General features: G+C 40.9%; 1 pseudogene; it reads left to right on the top strand.

Annotated features, from left to right (window-relative positions):
• The first annotated feature begins 1,751 nt into the window (after positions 1-1,751).
• On the top strand, positions 1,752-24,853 carry LOC115328575 (annotated as a pseudogene).
• Positions 24,854-25,082: the final 229 nt, after the last annotated feature.

Genomic DNA, 25,082 nt, shown 5'->3' with positions numbered 1-25,082 from the left:
GGAGGTTATTTTTCCACAATCAAACGCAGACATAATTTTGAATCTATCCGGCTTGGTGAAAGATTGCTACTTGTCGCAAACTAACCACAAATTTTTATTTGGCAGTTTCTATATGGCTACAGCTAGCAGGTGCTGTCTTCATTAAGGTGAGGATTTCACATTCTGTTTTCAAACATCAAGCTTTTGAATGAGAGTCCTAAACAATTAACTTTCTTTTGCAGTAAATGCCAGATCCTCCAGTTTAGGAATATGTTAAGTATATTTCGTACAGATAAGTCCAGTGTTTTGCTTCTTTATTCACAATTTGACAAGAGCAACATTTTTTTAAATTTATCACTCAGAAATACACACAAGAAGAGACTGCGTTGCAGAGAAATGTTGCGCTGAACGTGATATTCCAACTCGTATATGGTTTTATTTGTAGCCGATATTATATATTGGATTCCAATATCCATAATACGTTGAGTATATTGGAATCGTAAACCCTTATTGGATCCCCATACGAGACATGGGGATCCAATAAGGGTTTATACGGTATCGGATTCCAATATTTACAGCGTATTATGGATATTGGAATCCCATAACAAACCCTTATTGTAATACAATACAATAAATGTAATGTTTTCCAATACACTGTCTATATTGTATTGTAATACAATAAAAATGTATTGTTTACCAATATCCATAATATATCCATAAATTGGGGTTTTCGAATAGGGTATACATACATATATATATGTATATATGGTATTGAATTTGTATCTAAAATGTAAGACGAGTAAAATTGTTAAGAGGTTTTAATTATGATTATTTTTTGTTACTAGAGCAAGATTTTATTGGCGTGGATTCGGTCGTTCTTTTGAACCCAAATAAATTGGATTTCGGCAAAGGCTGAACCGCTGTCAGTTGGCGATCTTATAAAACCGGGAGTAAAAAAAAGTAGAACAAAATAATTTTATTGTAACGACTATCACCATAACCATTACTAAGTTTTCTTTATTTAAATCCAAAATATCGTTTGATCAAATCACAATGACTCATATAAAATTACAGACAAGCAGAGTAAGTACAAAGTTTTTTTTAAATAATGAGAAAGGAAGCGGAAATAATGACTGCCAAAAGCCACATCCTGACCGTCTTGGAGGAGCGGGGATAAGTGCAATCAATTTCGCGGAAAATATCTTGCTCGGAGTGCCAGACGCTGACATTTGAGCTTAAAAATGTCATGTTTGACTGACAGTCAGGATCACTGTGCGTACCGTTGGAGAATCGTACGTCACTTTAAGGTAGGTACCGCCATCATTCATAAAACCGCATCCCGAGGCCTTTCGCGTCTGGTCGGCGATTTCGCAAGTTGTTTGGCGCCTTCCTTTAACATTTCGTCGAGTCAGTCTAACATCAATTTTCGTCATCGTCGTTGTGCGTTATAATAAAGATTAATTTTAGTGACAAGCCGGCAGCTGTGCGCCGACAGGTTTCTGGTATTATGATTAATATTGGAAAGGAAGAAGGAAAGTGTTGTCCTCTGCATATCACTCTTAACAAATATGATGTATGTCACCGGCCCCCAGTGCAGAAATAACAAAACGAAAAATATTGCATAGGTCAAGTTTTAGATAATTCTGCCAAGGTGGAGCTTTCACTAAATGTAATGAAGGAAAGCCCTTTCAAGTATTGAAGTGATTTCAGTACCGTATAAATGCCCGCAAACCTCGCACAATATTTTACCACCACTAGCATTTCCCTTCACAATGTCTGGAAGCGTGTGTTTCGTACTCACACTAATGCTAACAGCATGCTTTTTAGGTGAGTTTGATTTTGACGTGAGTGTGTACGTACACTTATAGTTTGAATTTCGTAGGTTATGTCGACGATTTAATGACAGCGTTCGGGCGACCTAATTTGTTTTCTTGAATGCACTCTATATTTTAGACGACCATCTGCTCCTAATAAAATTTCAGAAGTCAAAGAGAATATTTATTTTTATGCTGGTAAATCGTGAAAGTAATTTTGTTTGTGCATAAATGTAAACAAGAAAAGGTGAATTGTTGATTTTAATGTTTATGAATAATTATGACGCATTTTCCACTTAGTTCCAGTAAATTCCTTTGATACTTCATTCACTCCTTCGCTTCATTTTTTATTTAGCTCTAGTATTGATTTTGGGATAGTACTAGGTAACAAATTTAGAAAACCAGAAATAAAAGAGTCACTTCTTATTGATGTAAGGGGAAACAAAATTGTCCCATAGTGATTTCCGACCTCTACAACGAGCAGGAGTAACTCAAAATCTCAATTGCTAATACTTGGACGTTGCTTGTGTTGCGTGGAATGTCTTCGAGATTTAAGTGTATGTATGTGGAATATGTGATCACAATCAAAGTGAGTGACGAATTGCGAAAATATTATTTTTACTTTCGTTCATTCGGCTTTCTTCAGTAAGTAATGATGATTAAATCAGTCTAAAATTTTTGTCCAAAAAACTGTACTTTATTTTTTAAAGTAATTATGACTAATGATTTCTTATTCATGCCGAGGTTGGAGTTCAGAAAGATTAAGGTTTTGCAAACATCTAAAGTGAAGTTTGACAGTTAGGAGCATAGCTAAAACTGAGCTGATTCCTCCTAGCAGAATAAGATGTACAGTTTCTTGTAGAGATTGGTTGTCAATTAACAAACTCGATCATAAACACTTTAAGGGGTAGTGTTTTATGGAGCCAACAGTGATATATATATATATATATATATATATATACATATATACATAAGCTGCACAATAAATTAAAGTACTATTTCATTTTCTTGGAAATGTGTCAAGTTTCTTGCATAAGTTGGGCAACGCACACTTGAAGTTTGCCACATTATAGAAAAATTTGAGAATTCATTGGAGCCTCGAGATTCAACTTTGAACATCTCTAATGATGACGAATTCTCTCCTCACAGAACCGACCCTGGAGGAGTTTGTTTACCCAAGAATTTTCGAAGCGAGGAGTAAATATGGCGAGAAGATGCTCCAAATTCGTGACGGACTTATTCTGAGCTTAGAAAGGAGCAAAGTTTTTTCCGAAAACTTGATTTTCACCGATGGCGATCATATGAACCACTTCGACAGTTCTGTAAGTACATTTATTTGCAGCTGGACTTGGGTTAGTGCGTTTCGATGCAGTCTGTGAAACTGTCAATGGCACACTTACTCTGGAACAACTCCCCTCTTCCTTCTATGCTATCTATTTCTGTCAATCGTACGTTATGAATGTCATTCGCCACAAATGTTTATCTTTCTTTGTGAGAATATGTGGCTGCCGCCCACCTATTCTACAGGGAGTTCGAAATGATGTTTTACACATAAAAAAAAAAAGAACTTTGGTGTTTACGAAAAATATGTTTCCTACCCAGGTTAAGCTCTCGGGGGATACGGTTATGCACAATTTTCCAGCACATAAGTCATAGGTAATAAATGTTGGGTCACTAGGCTTTAAACGCATATGCGATATTCAATAGTTCGCACAAAAGACGTACTACGATTGCCAAGGAGGCGTGCAACCGTCGTTTAGGCAAAAAACCCTACTGGAAGAAGGTGATCATCAGAGTGGTCTATATAACCTTTGACTGGTTTCTGCGGGATTTCAGTAAATCCCATAAAACACTCCCCCTCCTTCCCGTAAACGTCCAAGTTTTATGGTATAAACTAAAGATCTGAGCGGCGATAATCACAACCGCATATACAGATAGCATTCGCCCTTTTCTACATAAAAATCACCGTGTTGCTGAACAGACGGTGGCAAATGGTAGGTATTGGTTTTGTTCATTATCTGAGATTATAAACACAAATGAAGTTACGTCTCCTCAAGGATTCTGGCTCTGCACTTTGATTAAGGCTCTTCAAGCTTGTCTTGTGATTGTTCATAAATTTGAAACTGAAAATTGACTTTCTAATATATATATAAACCAACCACATATTTACAGGCTAGTATTTCGTAAAAAAACGACGTCTACATACTGCCTTTTGTACACTTATAAAAAATTGTTAACATTCATCCGAATTCGCCGCTGTCTTGGTGTTTGCAATTCGTATGCCTCCTAATTTTATATGGTCTTGGGGTACCATATATAATCGATGTGTACATTCATGACTTTTGGTGTATACTTTTATATATGAACAGATAATGGTGCTGCTGAGTTCATAGAATGTGTTTTGATGACGTCTGCAGCACTGCAAATAATACTCTCGTGTTGTTGCCAGCAGATTGTCAAGGAAATTGAAGAGAGTTTGTATCAGGACCGGAAACACGGGTCCTCTGTTGTGGTCCAAGAATCTAATGGACATGTCCAAGTGGTATGATTTACATGTGTCATTACGGATGAAATTAGCGAATAAAAATGCATTTTCATACGCATTTGAATAGACATTTTAATGAGCATTTTAATATCTTATGGACATTTTACAGGCGATAAGCATTTTAATATCTTGTTTTGAATTGACTTTTGCAGAGAGGTATCCTCACTGACACCTTATCAATCGAGCCAGTATTATCTAGTCCCCGATCAAAAGACGGAATCGTTCCTCATGTGATATCAATGTTGAATGATACGTCCATCCCGATGTATGCAGATTATGGTAAGACCCACTTCACAATCTATTTATAAATGATACGTACAAAAATTAGGTACAATATTTTCTACCTGGTGGATAAGACCTTAATCAGTTCTTGGATTGATAAAATTAATATTAAGTTAAATATATGATTTTTAATATATGTAATCATCGGTACTGCGCACTTTGTTCCTCTGTGTTGTCGAATCCTCTCTTTCGAATACTTACAATTCTGGTGCATTATTGCTCTTTTTGTTTCTTTCACTTTTCCATTACGTTAACCTGATTTTTGTATTATGATTAAATGTAAAATACGTAATGGCATTGATAAGTATTATAAACCAAATAAATTCACACAAGGTGTAATATATTTTTCTAATGAATTGCTCCCACCAAACGGAAGTGCGCTTTTTGTTTTTTACTGCACCCCCTTCCCCTGAACAAATGTTTGGTCAAAAAATGATTCGGGATGTAAATGCAGTTTTTCTTTATTTTACAGTTGATTTTACCAGCTGCACAGAACAAAAAGCAGGGGGCAATATCCACACAGGTCAGTAAACTCGAATAGTTTTTAATTAAACGTTGACGCGATAAAATGCATGAACTTAATTCAAAACCGCGAAGAAAATGTAAAGACTTCAGTATTTATAGCTACTAAGAAATTATTGCGAACATTTAATGATTCATTGCCTTAAGTGCTACTTTATAGACTATGACCATATTCTTCATTCGACGGTCTATCGATATTAAAGGTCAATAACACACCTCGAGTTCTTATGCTCCATTGCATGCAGAACAAGTTGTTGTTATCACAAAGCTATTCACATCTTCACGAGGAGCGTTTTCAGACCCTTTGGTTTCTGTTCAATTGCAGTATTTAACACCATCTTGCGGTTGTGCATCGCAGTGTTGGAGTCATCGTTCTGAACATTTATAAGCCTTCATTTATGCTTTAAAAACAAAATTACGGCGCTTTCCTTTGTTTCTTCCAAGCCGGTAGTTTCTAGGCTCGGTAGAATAAAGTATGCAAGTGTTTTTTTTAGGTAATTTTTAATTACTAGTTTTTTAACCGGACCTTCGTTTTGTTTACCAAATCCGGAAGACCAAAGCTATGAAGAGGTCTGGAAAAATATCGGGCTGTTGTCTGGTTGTTTAAGACCTTGAGAAGCCGAACAAGCCAAAGTCAAGCCAAGCGTTACCTTCTTTGGAAACATTCTGGGCGTCTTGGCTCTAACTTTCCAAACAATTGCCATAGTTAGGACTCACTTCGTGGTAGTTTCGATGTGATCTGGAACCTTTGGCCCTATATCGGCAAGCAAGTTCCAGAGCTAGGCTTACTCTCATGCGGTAAGTCTGTCATCTGGCAATATTCGGCACAAATCTTGAAAAAATACCAATGTGAGGTTTCCGTTCGTAATGATTACGCGGTCATCTCGCCGCTCTCGGCCAAAGTAGCCTCACAAGTGCCAGAGTTAGGCTGAATGCATTGTAGTTTGGATAATATTTCGGACCTTTGAGACCAGATAGCGAAACAAGTGTCAAAGTTAGGCTTAATTTCTTCAGAGTTTGTCTGGGCATCTTTGGGCCCAAATCGGTGCACAAGCACCATAGTTAACTTTACTGCGCCAAATATAGTTTTGTTGGAATCTGGCCTATCTCAATCTAAATCCGCCCAAAAAGACACAGGGTTAGGCACCCTTCCTGCGGGTTTAGTGCAAAACTATCGTGGTGGTCCCATATCGCCAAGCATGCGTAAAAGTTGGGGTTTATTTTCTCGTAGTACGTTAAACGTCTGGCATCTTTCCGCCTTACGAAAATATGAGCTGTCACTTACACAGACGACTGGGTCAATATCACTGCGGACGATACAAATAGGCTAGAAGACAACGCTCGCGCAAAGCCTCTATTTGTCGAGCCGCTGTGATCTAGATGCGGCTCATACAAACTTCGCATTTGTACACATTGTGGGTTTTCTTTGGTCCCGAAGTTGATACAAAAAAACCATCCTCCCACTCTGATCGACCTGGAGCAAAAAATGGAGATGCCAAATCCAGTTACTCTCGAACCGATATTTGTGCAGTGTTCGAGTTATGCAATCAGGGCTAACCCCGCTGGCGCTGGATCATTTACGTATGGGGATGAAAAACCAGTTGAGTTTTCGTAGGGTGCGGGTGGCCTGTCATCAAGGAAAAATATCTACTAATTTTGCCCAAAAGATTTTTTTTAATTTAATTTGGGTGTCTGGTGATTTTTGGACACTAAGGCAGGCGAAATGTTTTTCCGCAGCTGCACAAGACAGTGCTAATTTTGAAGCCGCACAATGCGCTAGATATTTGTGCGCGCACGTAGATACGCGCGCCATTGTCCAAAAGACTTGCAACTTACACAAAGGACGCTGCTGAACTTGGATAGACGTTACAGTAACTGCTCTCACCTAACGACCGCTGCGGGATAATGACGTAAAGTGGTCTTCTCAACACATTCAATTAACATGAGATGTGTTGCAAAGGCAAATATTGCACTGTGCGTATCTTGCCTTGACTGATCACAGTCAAAGCCTGGTTATAAAAGGAAAGAAATCAAGCGATTGTGGCTTCAGAATAGACGCCATATCACATTCTGAGGACCCAAAATCAAATCTGAACAGGAGCAGTTGTTTCTTCATTTGGCGATACTAAGGGGGGTGACATGTGACAATCATGCGGCGAACGCATTTTAGTTTTGTTCTAGTGTACGTTAGCTAGCAATATTGTGCCTAACCAAAAAAAGCCAAACCTCAACGTGTCTTTGGGGTTTCCCTGGCATTTTGGCACTGATTTTGCACTCCCGTGGCTGGCAAGAGGAAAGTCAATTTTGGAATTCTCCTGAATCCTTAAATTAAGATTTACTTTGGCAGTTATGGCTCAAGTATGGCTCTTACATTGACACTCTTGTGGCTGTCCAGAAAGAAGACATACGTTGGCATGCATTAGGATTGCCAAACTAGGACTCTAGTTACGCAAGGTACTTGGTCACAGACAAGTGGAATGCACCAAAACCTTAAAATGCACAAGTTAGGCGCCTATGCTTGCCACACTTCTGCCAACTTAGGCGTTTTTTTTTGGCATCGTACCTCAAACGAAGGCTCATTTTTATTATAATGCCTTGCGCACCCCGAAATAATGCTTAAGAAGCGACGGGATGCGGCGGGACCAACCTTTTTATTATAACGTTTCACCTTCAAATCTCCGTATAGCGGGAAGACAATACCTGGGAAACTTGCCACGTACAGTTGTGGTTGAAACCAGAATAGTCTACGACAATGCTCTTCAGCAACTGAAAGGAAGTTATCTCCCACACTATTTTGCAATGTTAATGAGTAAGGTAAGCATTTATGTTATGGGGCGTAAAGAACGTTAAAGATTTAAATTATAGGTGTAATCGTTTGAGTCACTTCGTCACTTGCGTCGTCGGCGCACTTACTAATGTCAAGTCGCCAAGATATTGATGACATGACTAAAACGACTACCTCACTCTTTGAAGTGCAATCATGGTGAGGGCTTACGACTCTCTTTTATGCAAACCGCAACTGTCAGAGACATGAACGCCACAGATCATGCTCTATATCGGAATGTTAACTGAACTTTCACAAACGTCGCAATGTTCCCCGGGAATGTTTTATATGACACCCATTAAATATAGGTAAGAGTTAATAAAACTTTACGACGCGTATAAAGTTCTTTCCACGGCTCCACAATTTGTTTGCATTGTATCTTATGGATTACACTCACAAAAATGGTAATTTTTGCTTTTCTCCAGAAACATTGGTAATCTTCTCCATCACTCAAAAATGTAGTTACCTTCAAATTATATTTAACTAAATTCAATGTAATTTTTATATTTTACTTAATTTTCTCCACTGAATGTTTCAAGAGGTTGGCCTTCGTTTATTTTAAAATCCTGCTACGGAAAGCGGTAATTGATTAAAAAATAACTAACAAACTATCACATTTTTAAACTATTTTTCATTTGACCCTAATTTAAATTTTTGTCAATACTAAAATTTCAAACGTCTCCTAAAACCAATAAATAAAAAATTATTTGACAAATTTGAATAACTTACCTTACTTAACATGATGAATATCTCCTTATTTTTATTCAGCTGAGCCTCATACATGGTGAATACGGCACTCGCCTAATTTACCCCCCCCCCCCCTAGAAAAAAGTACGTGCTCATAATAAAAAAATAGACTAAAGATTCCAAGTGCTGCGAAGATATGCTGGCGCCATCGCCACAGGCGTGGGCCTATGGGGCTGTCGCTGGAACGTTTTAGACCGACATAAAGAATTAATCATCGTGTGTCGTGTCCTTCCATACTTGTATTAAATGTTGATTTGACCCCTCAGTAGAACAGCTCAGGTCAGTTTGTATAAGAAAACAAAATTCAGTTAGGTAGCAATGTTGCATAAACCAGGAATGTGGAAAAAAACTCCATGTCTGAAACGCTCCGAAACAGGAAACTCGATTTAAAGGTTCCAGAATCGTTGTCATCCTTTCGCGGTTTGCAGTAAATTGCTGTAAGCTTTTTTGTTTGTGTGAAAAAAGTAAGCGTTATCTTTAACATTGTGTAGACTACTCCTTAATAATATCTAGTTTTTCGAGCTTACCTTTTTACAAAACAACCTAGCGATGGGTTTGTCTTTGCAAGAAACCACCGTTCTGGCCTCACTTATTTTAGGCTCACATTAAAGGGAATGGAGTCGTCGTTTCAAACTTAAAACTGTGACATTGCGTTGGCTTGCCCTTAGTGTTTTCGTGCACCTACGTTTTTTAGGCTACTGTTGCGTTGTGGCTGTGACGACAACGATTTGTCACTCCGGCATTGTTCTTGAAGCGTTTATTGTGTGGCAGCCAGGCCGAAACGGCCGCTTGCTTCCTAGTGCAGTCGGTTAAATTTGCTCCAGGCGAGCGCTTACGCACCCTGACGGGCAAGAGTGAGCCTCCGCGTATTGTATATCTCGACAGCACGCCATCAAAAGAGCAACAAAACACTAGCCATTTCTTGTGCGCAGGTATCACCGTCTATTCGCGACTCCAATTCACTATAGGTGGCGCCACTCGTTTTCCAAAATGGCGGGTTTAGTGAGGGTCGGAGATGCGTGTTGCTGCTGAGCCTGTATAGTGTGCTGGCTTCACTGAGCGACGCAAATTATTTCTGATAATACGAGGAAGCTAGGGTGTTATGAGCACATGTCACATCTTTATCCTGAAAAAAAAAAACGGTATTTAGCGTAATATTTAAGCCAGGAGATACGTTTTAATTTCGGAGAGCAACCAAAACTAACTTTTATTTTGGATTTAACTTCTCGATATAAGTCTTAATTGCAGATTTCTTTTATAACTCTAAAATGTGTCTCACACCGTAATTATTTAGTTAACGAAGTTGTCCGCGGAAAATTTTGTAACATAGGATAGAGGTAACATAGAATATTATTATTTGTTGAAAAAATCAGTGCCGATATTTGTGCGTTCTTGCTGCTTGTTCTAACCCAAATAATTGTCATATGAAGGAATGAACTGCTTGCCTTTCAATGCCTTTTTGGGTATTTAGATCATTAAGAGATTTAACGTTTCTTCCAGTACCAGAATAACAGAATATTATTGTATTACATATTGTATTACAAGTTATACAATATGTTCACAAAAGGTATGAATTAAGAAATGCTGTTCTTGTTAGAAAAATTAAGACGGAATCCGAGCCACGCATGACGCATACGAGTTTATATTGCATCCATGGAGTGTTTGACTGTTTGTCTATCTTGATAAGGATGTCAAGAGATTTTCATGTGCTAAAAAGAAAACAAAATGATACCTTTCAGGAAAGACTATTATGGTTAAATGGCGTACTTTTGTGATCGTGGTGCTAATTGGGAGCATACATTGCCGCGATTTGTATTAATACTAATATAAATATTAAAATTAAGATATTTTAATACGCAGTTTTTCAAACTCTAAAATAATTAGTTGCCTATGATCTAATATTAAACGCGCGAACAAGTATGACAATCTAAAGTGTGCTAATTATCATCACAGGTGCCAATTGCAGCATTTTCAATTACCAAGTTATAAGAAATAGAGTGTCAAATCAAAGACAACATCCTAGCAAATGTGAGGAATTCATGTAAAATTAGATTAATTGAGGGTGCAATCAAAGTAGCGACTTTTGACAATCGGCAAAAGTTCCAAAGTCGCCACCAATATCGTTCCAGACCAAATACCCCCCCCCCCCCTTTCCCCCGGAAAAAAAAAGGATTTCTTTTTAATTACTCTTTTTTAACATTTATTTACTTTCGTATCAGCTCGCCGCCGGTTTGCCAATCTCAGCCTTTCCAGTTCGAAGGAACGCCTACCTGCTTGCGCGTCTGCTCACTACATCACGTTTCTTTGGCGTTTGAAGCCGGTGAAATAGTAGTGAGTTTTAGTATTGTGTATACGCGCGAACGCAAGCGCTGTATGTTTGCGTTAACTTTGCGTGTACCACGCTGCGCTAGCGCGGAGCCAAAAATTAGGGTCTTAGATCGGAGCATGGCAACGATGCGCACGCGCAACGTGGAGCACGCCACCCTAACGCAAACGCAGAGCGTTTGCGTTGGCTTGTATACGAGATACTAAAACTCTCTAATAAGGTACAATCCGATACCGGCTGCAGCACCACGTTGGGACAGTGAAGAGTGTTGTTTGCATTCGGAAATGATATTTAGCGAGCCATGATCGCCAGCAGTTCCGCCGAGCCCGCTGAGCAGGAGAACCGGGGGACCCTCACTAGAGCGCTTCCCGTTTCCGCCGCGGGAGGGCGAGCAACGAGCTGGAGACGCGAATAATGTGTATTCGAGTAGAATGAGATTAGACAAGCGCTCTGCATTTATGGTTCATATGGTATGTGCAACTAATATCGGGTGAAAGTGACGTCACTTTTAAATTTTGGTTTGCATATATCAAAGGAATTGTCACTCTAAAGATTTCTTCATAGTTTAGAGTTAAACTACATATTGAATTATGATGGACTCAGATTTCACCATTAAATTCTTGTCTTACTGGATTAAGAATAATATATCAAAGGAGAGCTGTTTGTCAGGCCAGAATTGATCATACAAGATTATGGAAGTATGGTTTATCTACCTACATTAAGCAAAAAAGTGCTATTCATTATTATATGTCCTGCGTTTATTTTAAAAAAAAATATCGCAGTATAATGAAAAAACTGTATCTACTATACGTAATTTTAGGCATCCCCCAAAACATCGGCAAGTAGCTAAGTTTTGAACAGATATAATGTATATGCATCAGCTCCATAAGAAAGCTCCATAGATTGTAAACTAGCATTACACAATACTTAACATTTAATATAACCCGCAGTACTCTTATGAATCATAGGATAAATAAAACGCGTACTAAGAAAGCAATTTTACAGGGAAACTTTCAATTGAAGCAAAGGAACAGACGAACGTGAGGCAGCCACAAAACATTTATTTTTACTTAATACTCGTCGGCTAACCTTGCCTCTCAAATATTTTGATGTTTTCATAACATGACACATCTTAACTTTGTCGGCTTGTTTAAAAACTTAAAAAAATATCGTAAATTTAACGAGAGAAACTAACAAAACAATGCGAGGAGATAATTCAGCTTGATAGATGAAGCAAAGGTAATATTCCTTTGACAGCGTGGATATAGATGAGTTAAGACCCAATCATTTCTTTAACATTTCGTGTTCTTTTAAAAATATGCCAATACTGCTAAAAGCAACATCGTCTTCGTTTTTTTTATTTGCTAAGTCATAAGTGTGTTTAGTGCAGAAACTCAGAAACTGCTTGACGTTTTGTAGTGATTATAAAAACAAATGAAGGAAAAAATGTACAGGCTGCCTAAAGCAATGATGTTAAAACTGTTACTGCAAAAAATGTGGTTCCCACAGAATAATTTGTAAAATGGATTTTCGCCCAGGACACAATTTATTGAAATATTTATAGAGGTCCCTCTAATTAAGTTGATAACTATATTGATAAAAAATATTTTTTCGCAAGTAAACCTGCATGCACATTTAAAAGTACATAGTAGCTTAAAGTATTTCTGGTGCACCATAAAAAAGGTCTAAATCAGTGCACTTCGCAAAACAAAAAAACTGAAAAAAAAAAGAAAAAAAAACTAACATTGCAGCATTTTACGATGTTCCGAGGAAAAAAAATATTTATACGATTTTACCAGTGACGGTTAAATATTAAAGCGCATACGCCAAAAGGCCTGCTCCCCGTTACAAAATAGCTCAACTAATAAGCCGCCACGAATTCTTTGCCTTAATGATGTGAACACAAGAATCAACCTTATTCTTGCATGTCATGTGTACTGTTTTTTTCCCCCTCTTCTATGAGAGATTCGGTGCGGTAGTGTCGCGCTTTGGATAAGGGAAGCATACTTGCTTGCACAAAGATCTGCTCTCATAAAAATCATTATTTAAGAGCGCTTCTAAGTTACTTAGCTTGTGGAGTGACATAAAGAGCCGCGTGTGCATTATTTTTGTAAGGTACGTCAATGTGGCAGTCTTGATGACGCCCATAATTTTTTGGAAAGTATTTTTAAACTGAATATATAAAATGTAATAACTGAAAAAAAACTTCAACACACCGAGTTACACCAAACGTTAGTATGCATATCAAATAGGTAACCTGACAGAGTTACGAATATGTAACAACCTTTTTTTATAAAGATGGATGTTTTTAAATGGAATGATTTCGCCGGCGTTCATTGAAGCAGTTGCATAGAATTTGCGAAACGTTTCAACTAAACTGCCCGGAACAAGTGTAAGCATTCTTTGTGAAGTTGAAATTATAGGCATAACATTTAGTTTTTTTTTCTCCATCTGATGTTTCTTTTACTGATCCAGCATGTGAATTCATGAAAAGTAAACGGACTAAGAGCTGTGTTCTCTCCTTTTGTGTGAAGCGGAACGTGGCGTTCCAACACTTTCACAGGCTCTTACGTCTTCCTGGATTCATCGCCTCAGGATAGCCTTGCAATTTTGACCGATACGCCAAAATGAAGTTTTCCAGCTTAGTATGGTTTTGTTGTGATCAGCTTAATTCTCTCTTTTGCAGGTAAACCAGCTGTACACTGCGTTGCAAAACCCAACGCCTCGTTTTGTCATTGTTGGTATTGATAAATTAATGGTACGTAATTTACTCTTATGATATTTATTCGTCACTTAAACATTAATGTGAAATGCCTTTCTACGTGTTTCAGAGTGAAGCTTACTTAAAATTAACTCCCGAAAGACAGTTGATGGTTTGCGACACTGTAAAGCCACTTAATTGTTTTTTCTCCCGAACTTTGAGGCCTGATGCTCAGGATGTTGTGGCGTTTGTCTCAGGGTAAGGAAATAAAGCCTAAAGCGATCAACATTAATCAAAATACCTTCATGACGAGTATTCTGCTTACTTCCCAACTTACATGTTTCAAGTACAAGTCTACAATTTTTGTTCCTTGCCTGTTTATTTAAAGTACAGATCGCAGGAAACTGGATATTGAAGAGAATGAGAGACAGCGGTGGGCTTAACAAAAAATACAATTTCAGTTTTGTGTGACAAACGTTTTTCACTAAAATATTAGCGACAGGCATTTACAATGACATTTCTGATTTCGGGTTTAAGCTGAGAAATTTGAGTGGTTTTAAATAAAACTACCTTTCTTTATATACGTTAGGTGTGTTCTATTTGCCAGCCATTCCTAGATTTTTGAAGTAAGGAATAGGTGGATATGTTATCATAAGATTTTATTTTTGATTGTCTGCTTAATTTTACGATTCAAGCAACACCATGTTCTGAAACGTTCGTAGAATCGTATTCAAACCGTTTTCAAGCATTTTGAGAGGCGTAGTTTTTTCGGGCAGTAGGGTGGGATTTAACTTTTTTTTCCAATTTGAAAAGGCATTTTTAAAATAACGGCTGCAGTACCTTCTTTCATTTTTCCCCAATGAAATGGCGTATCGATGAGTACGACCATACTACTCCTCTTGCATCATGAAAAGAAAGAAGAATGCCACAGGAAATTTTTTTAGTCTACCAAATATAAAACGACACATTTTAATGCTCTAATTTTAGAAGTGTTAAGTACCTCTAGATTTAGCAGGATCGTTTTACGGTAGAACAGAAAAAAAACAAATTTATGAAAATGTATACACAATTTTGGTTTGCAACGCGAAATTGTAATGCATGTACGTCCTCTCAATATAGGGGTGGTTATCTTGTCATCCGATTTCAGAACACACAAAAACAAAACTCCAAGCGGCAGCTGAATGTGCACCGCATGTTTTCTTTTTTTCGACTTTATTGAACGTATGATACAATTAAATTCTTTCCAGGCCTTAGCCCCTCCAGCAGCTTTTATTTGAAAAAAAAAAAAAAGAAATAGTGGTCTTCATGAAGAAAAATAAAGGGAATGACAGAAATATAACTTTCGATTGAAGAAAAGTCCTGTTTACAAGTATTTATCAGGCTTAAAAATACCTTGACATTATAAGGATGAACAGGAATCCACGAAGAAAAAGGGGCCTTACAATGTCGCGCGTTGTGAAAAGTCACACAAGAAAACCCTCAGAAATAATGTTATGATGTAAAATAATAATGTTAAATGATGATGATGATGATATGAGTACTGTTGAAGCGTGTTTCAGTTCGACATTCTCAGACTGTATATCCACTCGTCTTTTTTTTGTTTTAGTGGAAGTTTTAGAAGTGAAAACTTTAGAGAAAGCAGAACCCCAGTACCAGTCAGTTATCACCTTGGGGGTGGGGATGAAGCAAATCAACACAATTTTTAAAGAGAGTCATATTATCCGTAGCTCTGTCGGTGCAGCAGCCAGTATTACGCTTGGATAAAAATTCGGCACTCCTTCAGTTTATCTACAATTATTAGGTGAGGCTTCCGCCACTTTGTTGGAATACTCTGCTACAGATAAACATAATCACTCTGCCTTTCAATCATCTTCTCACATTATCGCCAATTGTTTTCCTGTGCGCTATACGCCTGCAAACGGTCTCCATACGTCAATGAGCAAGGTTTAACTTCTTTTTCTTCTACGTCAAGTTTTGAATCTTAACTCGTACTGACACCAATGCTAGGCCAATGTTGAGTGTTTCGGGTTGTGGAACACGTTCCTAACTGATTACAAAATGTTTTACGGCGTGAAAGAAATAGGCTGTCAAAACTCAGTTGGTCACAAGCTAAGTAGCACAGATGTTCGCGACATGCTTTGCTTTGTAAAGTGACTGCTCAAAGTGCAATGCTGCCTTCCTGTGACATCACGACATTGTAACACGGGTGGAACGTTGAATGTTAGTTATCGCATCACATTTGTTTACGGTTTTCCTAAAAGCTTTTTTTAGGTTAAGCAAGATAACCTAATCTGCTGGGACGTCTAACGCCGGACGGTTTGATAATTGGTGTCTTTTGAGTACTTCGAATGAGTGTTGCTCTACCCCTTAATACTGGCTGTAGCAGACGCTAGCGGATGTACGAGTGGGTTCAGGCAGCACTGCTTGGCAGCAAATTCAGATAATAAATTTGCCACGGAAGCTCTGGTGTTGCGTAGAAAGCTCATTTCTTTTGGTTTTGATACAGATATAGCAGGTTCTTGACAGGTATTGCATTTTTTTACTGAAAATATATCCAACACCTAGACTAACTTTCTGTTTTATACTAATGTGCCTCTACGTGTTTGTATGAAATGGCAATTTTTCAAACTTTACCGTTAACCGTATAAAAATATAATTCAATTTTTACGATTTCAACAAAGGAATTGCGTCAACAAAATTTGCAAATTCATAGATCGTAATGTCCTCTGCTACAAAAAACTGGACGCGCATTTTATTGTAAATTTGTGAATCGCAAGTAGGCTTTCGTTAAAAAAAAACACAAAGAACGTGCGTTTTATAAATTAAGGCATTAGGTGAAAACGGCCAGATTTAAAATCTCTGCCTGTGGTGCAAACATCAATGGTTGGATTTTTGGCATCTGATATATTTTGGGCAGAAACTAAGCGTTCAAGAGTGCGTAGGTTATTTTGAGCGTGACGTAAGCAAAACTTTCTGGTCTTCAAAAAGCCCGATGCAAAATACTGGTGTTGATGTTTACAAATATTGATGAATGCTTGAGATTACATTAGCAACCTAATCAAATTAGCAAAGGGCCCTAATATTGAGCAGACACGTGTGATTATTATTTTAGAGCGAGCTGTGTTTCTGGTTTCTAAAAACACGCATAACTAACCCACTCTCTCACATTTTCAATTTTTTCTTCAGTTTACCACATAGTGTGCAGCACCAAAAACAAGGTACGTGGAATCCTGCCATATTTGTATTTAAAGAACGATGGCTGTGTTTTTAGTTTAGCACACCTGCTCGGACAATGGAAGGTCCGGGCATGTGAATATATATATATATATTCGTCAATACATTCCAATTTACGAACTCATGACAGTACCATGTTTAACTCTAAATATAATTTAATGAGCATAACTCTTAGCCACCCTTTCTTAGGTCCGTATACCACACCATCCCCGCGACGCATTCTTGAGCTCACCCAGCCTTTGCACAAAGTTGATTTCTCCTATTCTGAAAACATGAAACATCCATCCTGATAGCAAAGTATTTGACATAAAAAAAAAATATTTTCAGGATGCACCTATCCCTGTGGTATCTGCTCGCGCGATAAAGTAACCGTTCAAGCGGTTCAAGGATTCCACGATGTATCATCTGCATTACTTATTGCCCATGAATTGGGTCACCAGTAAGTATTTCGTTTAAAATACTCATCTCCATCCGTCTTAAATGGCATTTCGCCCCTGCAGTCATTTAAAATACTAGTTCATTCTTGGAATATTAATATCATGTACGCACTGTGGCCTATTAACACAAAGGAAAAATGAGAGCAGCAATAACTTTACATTAAAAACTAGGTATTGAGCCGGTTTTTATTCCGTATTTGTGGGGCTTCCGGTTCAGTAGATTTGCATTTTGTTCCTGTTTCGTTTTCGTTGAGTCAGGCGAGCGAATCAAGGGCTGAGTTACTGATTCCACCATACGCGAACTGGTTCATACCCGGCCACATCTATACCTTAGACTGGGGCCGCCCATGCATTTTCGGCGACTATTGGTTATGATTATGGTGCGTTTAGCACACTAAACTAAAACTTTATATTCGAAATATTATAACATCACAGAACCAGAAACACACGTATAATGGTTTACAAACACTCTCTAACTGCCTTTAGTTACCGCGCCTATCACACACACAGGTACTGCGCTTACAAGTCCTGGTTACATTTTCAGAACACAATGCAAAAAAAAATGAATATATATATATATAAATATATATATATATATATATATATATATATATATATATACATACATATATACATATATACAAGATGTCACAAAAGAAAATTTAGACGGTCTTCTTTACCGCAAAAATAAACTAGACATCGCCGAACGCTCATTCTCCGCCCAAAGCTAGAGCTAGAGGTCACAACCAGATGCCAAAGTTTCAGCCCGATCCGATAACTTAATCAAGTTATAATTGATTTTCTGAAAATTTCAATGGGAAAATGGAGCCGATTTTTGCCCGTTTTCGGTTTCTGGTGCCATAGAGCCCCATGTGTTTCAAAAACTCCGTCGGCTGCCACTTTCCCATTGAAATTTTCAGAAAATCACGTATAACTTTTGATTAAGTTGTCGGATCGGGCTGAAACTTTGGCATCTGGTTATGGCCTCTAGCTCTACCTTTGGGCGGAGAATGAGCGTTCGGCGGTGCCTAATTTATTTTTGCGGCAAAAAAGATCGTGTAAATTTTCTTTTGTGACACCCTGTATATATATATATATATTTTTTTTTTTCTGAATATCAATACCTAAAGTAACGTTGCCTTAAGATGTTTTGCTCAAGAACAGTCTGTAGGATAAAATTGCATTGCAAACAAATTCAAAGTATGATAATATTTATGCCCAGCGTTTTATTTATTTATTTATTTATTTAAATATTTCACCACAAGGAAACAATGAATATACTTATTTCAAGTGAAAAGTAAAATATCACTTTAATCGTAATAATTTTTTACTATCTTCATTCCGTGAGATTAAACACCTTGCTTTCTTGACAAACCAGGGAGAAAAAAGTGAAAGCCGTTAACAACTCCCTGTAACAACGAATTAGAGCGCAGCTCTTGAGGAGGAGGAGGGAAGGGTACTGGGGGGTGAAGTGACCTGGGGGGTCACGTGACCTTGGGGAGTCACGTGACGATGCCGATGATGTCATCAGTGACGTCACTGATGACGTCATCAGTGACGATGACGATGCGGACTCCGATGACGTCATCAGCGATGATTACAATGACGATGCGGATGTCGGTGACGTCATCAGTGACGTCACTGATGACGTCATCTCTGATGATGACGATGACGATGACGATGCCCCCCCGAAGTCACGTGACACCCCCAGGTCACGTGACCGCCGCCGAGGTTACGTGACCTCCCCGATGACGTCATCGTCACTGATGACGTCACCGGCATCCGTATCGTCATCGTCATCATCACTGATGACGTCATGTGACGTCACTGATGACCTCACCGGCATCCGCATCGTCATCGTCATCATCCCTGATGACGTCATCTGTGATGATGACGATGACGATGCGGATGCCCCCCCCCCCCCGAAGTCACGTGACACCCCAGGTCACGTGACCCCCGCCGAGGTCACGTGACCTCCCCGATGACGTCATCGTCACTGATGACGTCACCGGCATCCGCATCGTCATCGTCATCTTCACTGATGACGTCATCAGTGACGTCACTGATGACCTCACCGGCATCCACATCGTCATCGTCATCATCACTGATGACGTCATCAGTGACGTCACCGGCATCCGCGTCGTCATCGTCATCATCACTGATGACGTCATCAGTGATGATGACGATGACGATGCGGATGCCGGTGACGTCATCGATGACGTCATCGGGAAGGTCACGTGACCCTGGGGGTGGTCACTTGACCTGGGGGTGTCACGTGACTTCGGGGGAGGGGGGTCACGTGACCTCGGGGGGGGGGGTCACGTGACTTCAAGGCGTCACGTGACTGGGTGTCACGTGACCTTGGGGTGACCTTGGGGGTCACGTGACCTTGGGATGGCCTTGGGGCCACATGACCTTGGGATGACCTTGGTTACGCCGACGCCGACGGGGACGCCGACGCCGCTCAAGCCGGGAACGGGCCCCTAAGAGCTGCGCTCTAAAACAAGTAACGCTAAAGGTCTAACCCCACTCGACAAATGCTTTTAGAGCACAGCTCTTAGAGCCCGTTCCCGGCTCGAGCGGCGTCGGCGTCGCCGTCGCCGTTGGCGTCGCCGTAACCGAGGTCACCCAAGGTCACGCGACCCCCAAGGTCATCCCAAGGTCACGTGGCCCCCAAGGTCACCCCAAGGTCACGTGACCCCTCCCCCAGGGTCACGTGACACCCAAAGTCACGTGACCCCCCGGGTCACGTGACCCTCCCGCCGAGGTCACGTGACCTCCCCGATGACGTCATCGTCACTGATGACGTCACCGGCATCCACATCGTCATCGTCATTATCACTGATGACGTCATCAGTGACGTCACTGATGACCTCACCGGCATCCGCATCATCGTGATCATCACTGATGACGTCATCAGTTACGTCACTGATGACGTCACCGGCATCCGCATCGTCATCGTCATCATCACGGATTACGTCATCAGTGACGTCACTGATGACGCCACCGACATCCGCATCGTCATCGTCATCATCACTGATGACGTCATCGGAGTCCGCATCGTCATCGTCACTAATGACGTCATCAGTGACGTCATCAGTGACGTCACTGATGACCTCACCGGCATCCGCATCGTCATCGTCATCATCACTGATGACGTCATCAGTGACGTCACTTATGACGTCCCCGGCATCCGCATCGTCATCGTCATTATCACGGATGACGTCATCAGTGACGTCACTGATGACATCCTCGGCATCGTCACGTGAACCCTCAGGTCACTTCACCCCCCAGTACCCTTCCCTCCTCCTCCTCAAGAGCTGCGCTCTAATTCGGTGTTACAAGGAGTTGTAAACGGCTTTCACTTTTAGAGCGCAGCTCTTAGGGGCCCGTTCCCGGCTTGAGCGGTGTCGCCGTCGGCGTTGGCGTCGCCGTCGCCGTCGGCGTCGGCGTCGGCGTAACCAAGGTCATCCCAAGGTCACGTGACCCCCAAGGTCACGTGACCCCTCCCAAGGTCATCTGAAGGTCACGTGACCCCACGTGACCCCTTCCAAGGTCATCTCAAGGTCACGTGACCCCAAGATGACCCCACGTGACCCTTCGAAGGTCACGTGACCCCACGTGACCCCTTCCAAGGTTATCTCAAGGTCACGTGACCCCAAGATGACCCCACGTGACCCTTCGAAGGTCACGTGACCCCCAAGTCACGTGACCCCTCTGAGGTCACGTGACCCCCGAGGTCACGTGGTCGCCTCCCCAAGGTCACGTGACCCCCGAGGTCACGTGACCCCCAAGGTCACGTGACCCCTTCCAAGGTCATCTCAAGGTCACGTGACCCCACGTGACCCCCAGGTCACGTGACCCCTCTGAGGTCACGTGACCCCTCCAGGTCACGTGACCCCAAGGTCACGTGGGGGTCACCTTTGGGGTCACGTGGCCTTGAGGTCACCCCCAGGTCACGCCTCCCCGAGGTCACGTGACCCCCTCCCCGAAGTCACGTGACACCCCCCCCCCCGGAGCATATTAAAGAATGAGAGGAGGAGGAGGAGAAGGGGGAGGGGTCTACCCTCCCCTCAGTACCCTTCACTCCTCCTCCTCAAGAGCTGCGCTCCAATTCGGCGTTACAGGGATTTGTAAACGGCTTTCATTTTTTCTAGTCATTTATTCGTGCGGTTCAGTACCTTATGAGTGTGTCTCAGTGTTTGAAAAGAAGCGGACAAGAAAACACCAGTAAGACTTAAATGCATTGTTCAAAGATTGCAACTAATAAGAACGCACATTTATTGTGAATGTAGAGTTATCGGTTTCAAGTGAAAAAACCGTTACCCGGCTTGATATGAATGTGGTACGGGGATTTTTCTCTTCGGCAACTGTCGCAAGGAAAATGTAAAAAAATCCGACTTTTTTACAGGTACAGACATTTACGCATTTATTCACAAACTTTGGCGGTATCTAATATTCGAAGTAATGAAAATGGTCGAGCTGCAGATAGTTACACGACTTTATTAAAAACGGCGCAAAAGGACGCTACGAAATTATGAGGAGCAAAACAGGACAGACGCTGAACATACCTCGTGTGTTCCTAGTTTTGTCCTGTCATATTGCGATGTTTTAATAATGTTGTTCAACAACTAACTAGCGTAGAAATCCACCGCTTTACAGTATATACGCAGTACGCTCAAGGCAGCGTAAGGCGCCTACGCTTGGACGGAGTTGGACAACAACGACTCGATATTTTATATAGTTTATGCTATCGGTTAGTACATACTTATTGTGAAAACAAGCAGAAAAGTTTGCATTATCGCAATGCATAACAATTGGAAACTTAATTCTGCGTGCATGCTGATGGCGATCGTGACAGCATTTGTTAATCTTCGACTTATTGGCTAAACACTTATCATTAAAAAATCGTGCCGCACCACAAAAAAAAAAAAAAGTCAGGCGAAAAAAAGTGAATGCGACAAAAAGTGCCTTCTATTTGGCACTTTTTTTCTCAGAATCCCGGTTTGGAAAACGAGACAGGAAAAAATGTTCGTTTTTTCTTTGTTCGGTGACTCAAATGTCTTATCACAAACACAAGCCTATGCAACATGCAGGTCAACGAGGCGCCTAAAAAAGCCCAGAACGTAAGCACAGTACTCGCAGGCGAGGCATCAGCGCATTGTACTCATAAAGTAACCGTTTAAAAAAACAGAGTAGCCTGGTTGAACGCAAAGAAGCAAAAAGCTGTCCAAGCATTGCTTGAAATAAACATTAAAAAAACGTTTGGAGGTTGTATGTTTTTAATATATATATATATATATATATATATATATATATATATATATATATATATATATATATATATATATATATATATATATATATATATATATATATATATATATATGCGTGTAAATATTGTTACGGAGATGCGGGGGCCGGCAGGAGAAGACAAGGATTTTCACATAATTAAAGTCACTGGATCCTGGGAAAGTAACGCCAAGCTCCGTGTGTGGTCGCCATCTTGGTCCATGAAATGAGTAATTTCTCCTTGACCTTTTCGTTCTTGGTGAGCCTATCTAGATTCGCTGGTGACGGGTAGCTTTATTGAGTCGTTTTTTGTATACCGAGATTTTGCTAACCACACACCGGCGAAACAGGCGTACACGTTCGTTCCACCACCAGATGCTGTGTCGGTGCTTGGAGGCACTGAAAAATAAGTTTACTGTCTTGAAATGCGCAAGAAGAACAATATAATTGTAAGAGATCCATGGAGATGGGCCTGATTAATAAGTTGATCGCATACGAAGTGCCAAAGACTCTTATATTGAAGAGGAATGCTTCCAGTACGATGATGCTCCATGGTGATCTTGGCGCGACTGGTTTAGAACGACCCCCTTGAAGCTTCGAAGATTTAAATGGACCAAGATGGCGATTTCCATGGCAACGTAGGCCGATTAGCCAATCACCTTGCGAGGTTTGGGTCGTCTGCATGTTAGTATCCGTTTGTGTCCGGCTAGCAGGTAGGGAAGGCAATGGCGCTACTTTCCCAGGATCCAGTGACTTTACACATAATGAAGCCGGATCATTTAATGGCGGCAGGGCCTAGCGCGTGGCCCAAGCGCGCGATAGTAGTGCACACCACTGTAGCAGCGTCGTCGTCTTCATCGTCACATTTTCCCCCTCCTTGAAAGAGGACGACCCGGCCGATGAATGAAGAACACGCAAGAGAAACATGCACGCAAACACAACAGAAACAGATGAAGACAGATGGACAAAGCACTGCTGCCTGCCGCGAAATATTAGAACCTGTCGCAATTCCGTGGCCGACGACGCTCTAGCAGCATTACCGACCGAAGCACCAGTCACAGCACCGCGACGACACTGTCCGGGCTTGAGAACGTCCGTTATGCCGTCACAAGATTGGGCTGGGGACGGGGCAGGAGATTGTCAAATCTCGTAGCTCTCAGTCGTCACAATCATCATCTCGCGATCGCGTCCTCAAGTCATCACGTAACACTCTTAATGATTCATCGCTTACGTCTGTCAGTTCATGACGTCCTGTCTTAATGGCATCATTGAGGCGAGGGCTGTGTTGCAGGGCTGTGGGTTGGAGGTCAGTCAAATACGGCGTAGCGCTTCCACAGACGGCGTCAAGGTTGATGGGGGTGAAAGGGATGATCGGTATCCCACACCTCCACCAAATGTTATGGAGATGCGGGGGCCGGCAGGAGAAGACGAGGATGTTCACATAATGAAGCCGAATCATTTAATGGTAGCAGGGCCTAGCACGCGGCCCTAGCGCGCGATGGTAGTTCACACCGCAGCCTCAGCGTCGTCGTCTTCCATCGTCACATTATATATATATATATATATATATATATATAACTTTTCGCAGATCGATATCTAAACCATACTGTGCTTCGCCGTACAATGAATTCCGTGGACCGCTATGACCCATCCCCGCAGTACAGCACTGCGAACGTCTGGACTACGCACATGCTCCTCGCAGCTCTACTCTCGAATGTCTTGTGGCAGTCACATGACAATTAATTGAACACAACGCCTTATAGCACCCTTCAAATCCATCGAAAACTAAGAAAGAGGAAAACGGGCGTTTGGTCTCCGGGAGCGCGACGTTCGAATACAGTATAGATCTTCTTCTAGATCGACAGAATTCCACTATTTGATATGGTACTCGAATCGGGTGTCGGTTAAAAAGTACGATACAGAAGCGTATCGTTTTAAGAGATGTGATCCTTATGCTTTTGCTTCTGTCTTTTGTTTTTCTTACAACATGCAGATTGGGAATGGCACACGAAGGAGAAGTTGGTGGAAATGACGGTCTTTCCTGCGGCCCGAATGGAGGATATCTGATGGCACCTAATATAGTGTATATGCCAGGACGCCCTGTCTTTTCTCACTGCGCCTATAATCAGATGAAGAGTTGCCTAATGTAAGATATTTTGATATATTGCTCGCAACTACAGTTCCCCGAGATAGTGGATGCTCGTTGAGCATCCGATTATAACATTACCTTTTTTTAATATCAATGTTGCTGTGTTTTATACATGGGATCAGAATAAAAAAAAAACAATATAGCGATTGAATGGCAAGAGACGAGCGAAGCTCAACTGATGTGATTTACCTTATCTAATTGGCAGGTTAGGCGTAGTGTGTGTGGAGTAT

The sequence above is a fragment of the Ixodes scapularis genome, unplaced genomic scaffold (genome assembly GCF_016920785.2).
Source record: "Ixodes scapularis isolate PalLabHiFi unplaced genomic scaffold, ASM1692078v2 PGA_scaffold0__279_contigs__length_252992795, whole genome shotgun sequence".
In the NCBI taxonomy this organism is placed as follows: Eukaryota; Metazoa; Arthropoda; class Arachnida; order Ixodida; family Ixodidae; genus Ixodes; species Ixodes scapularis.
The sequence above is the reverse complement of the archived record's forward strand: the minus strand, read 5'-3'. Positions and strand labels throughout refer to the sequence as shown.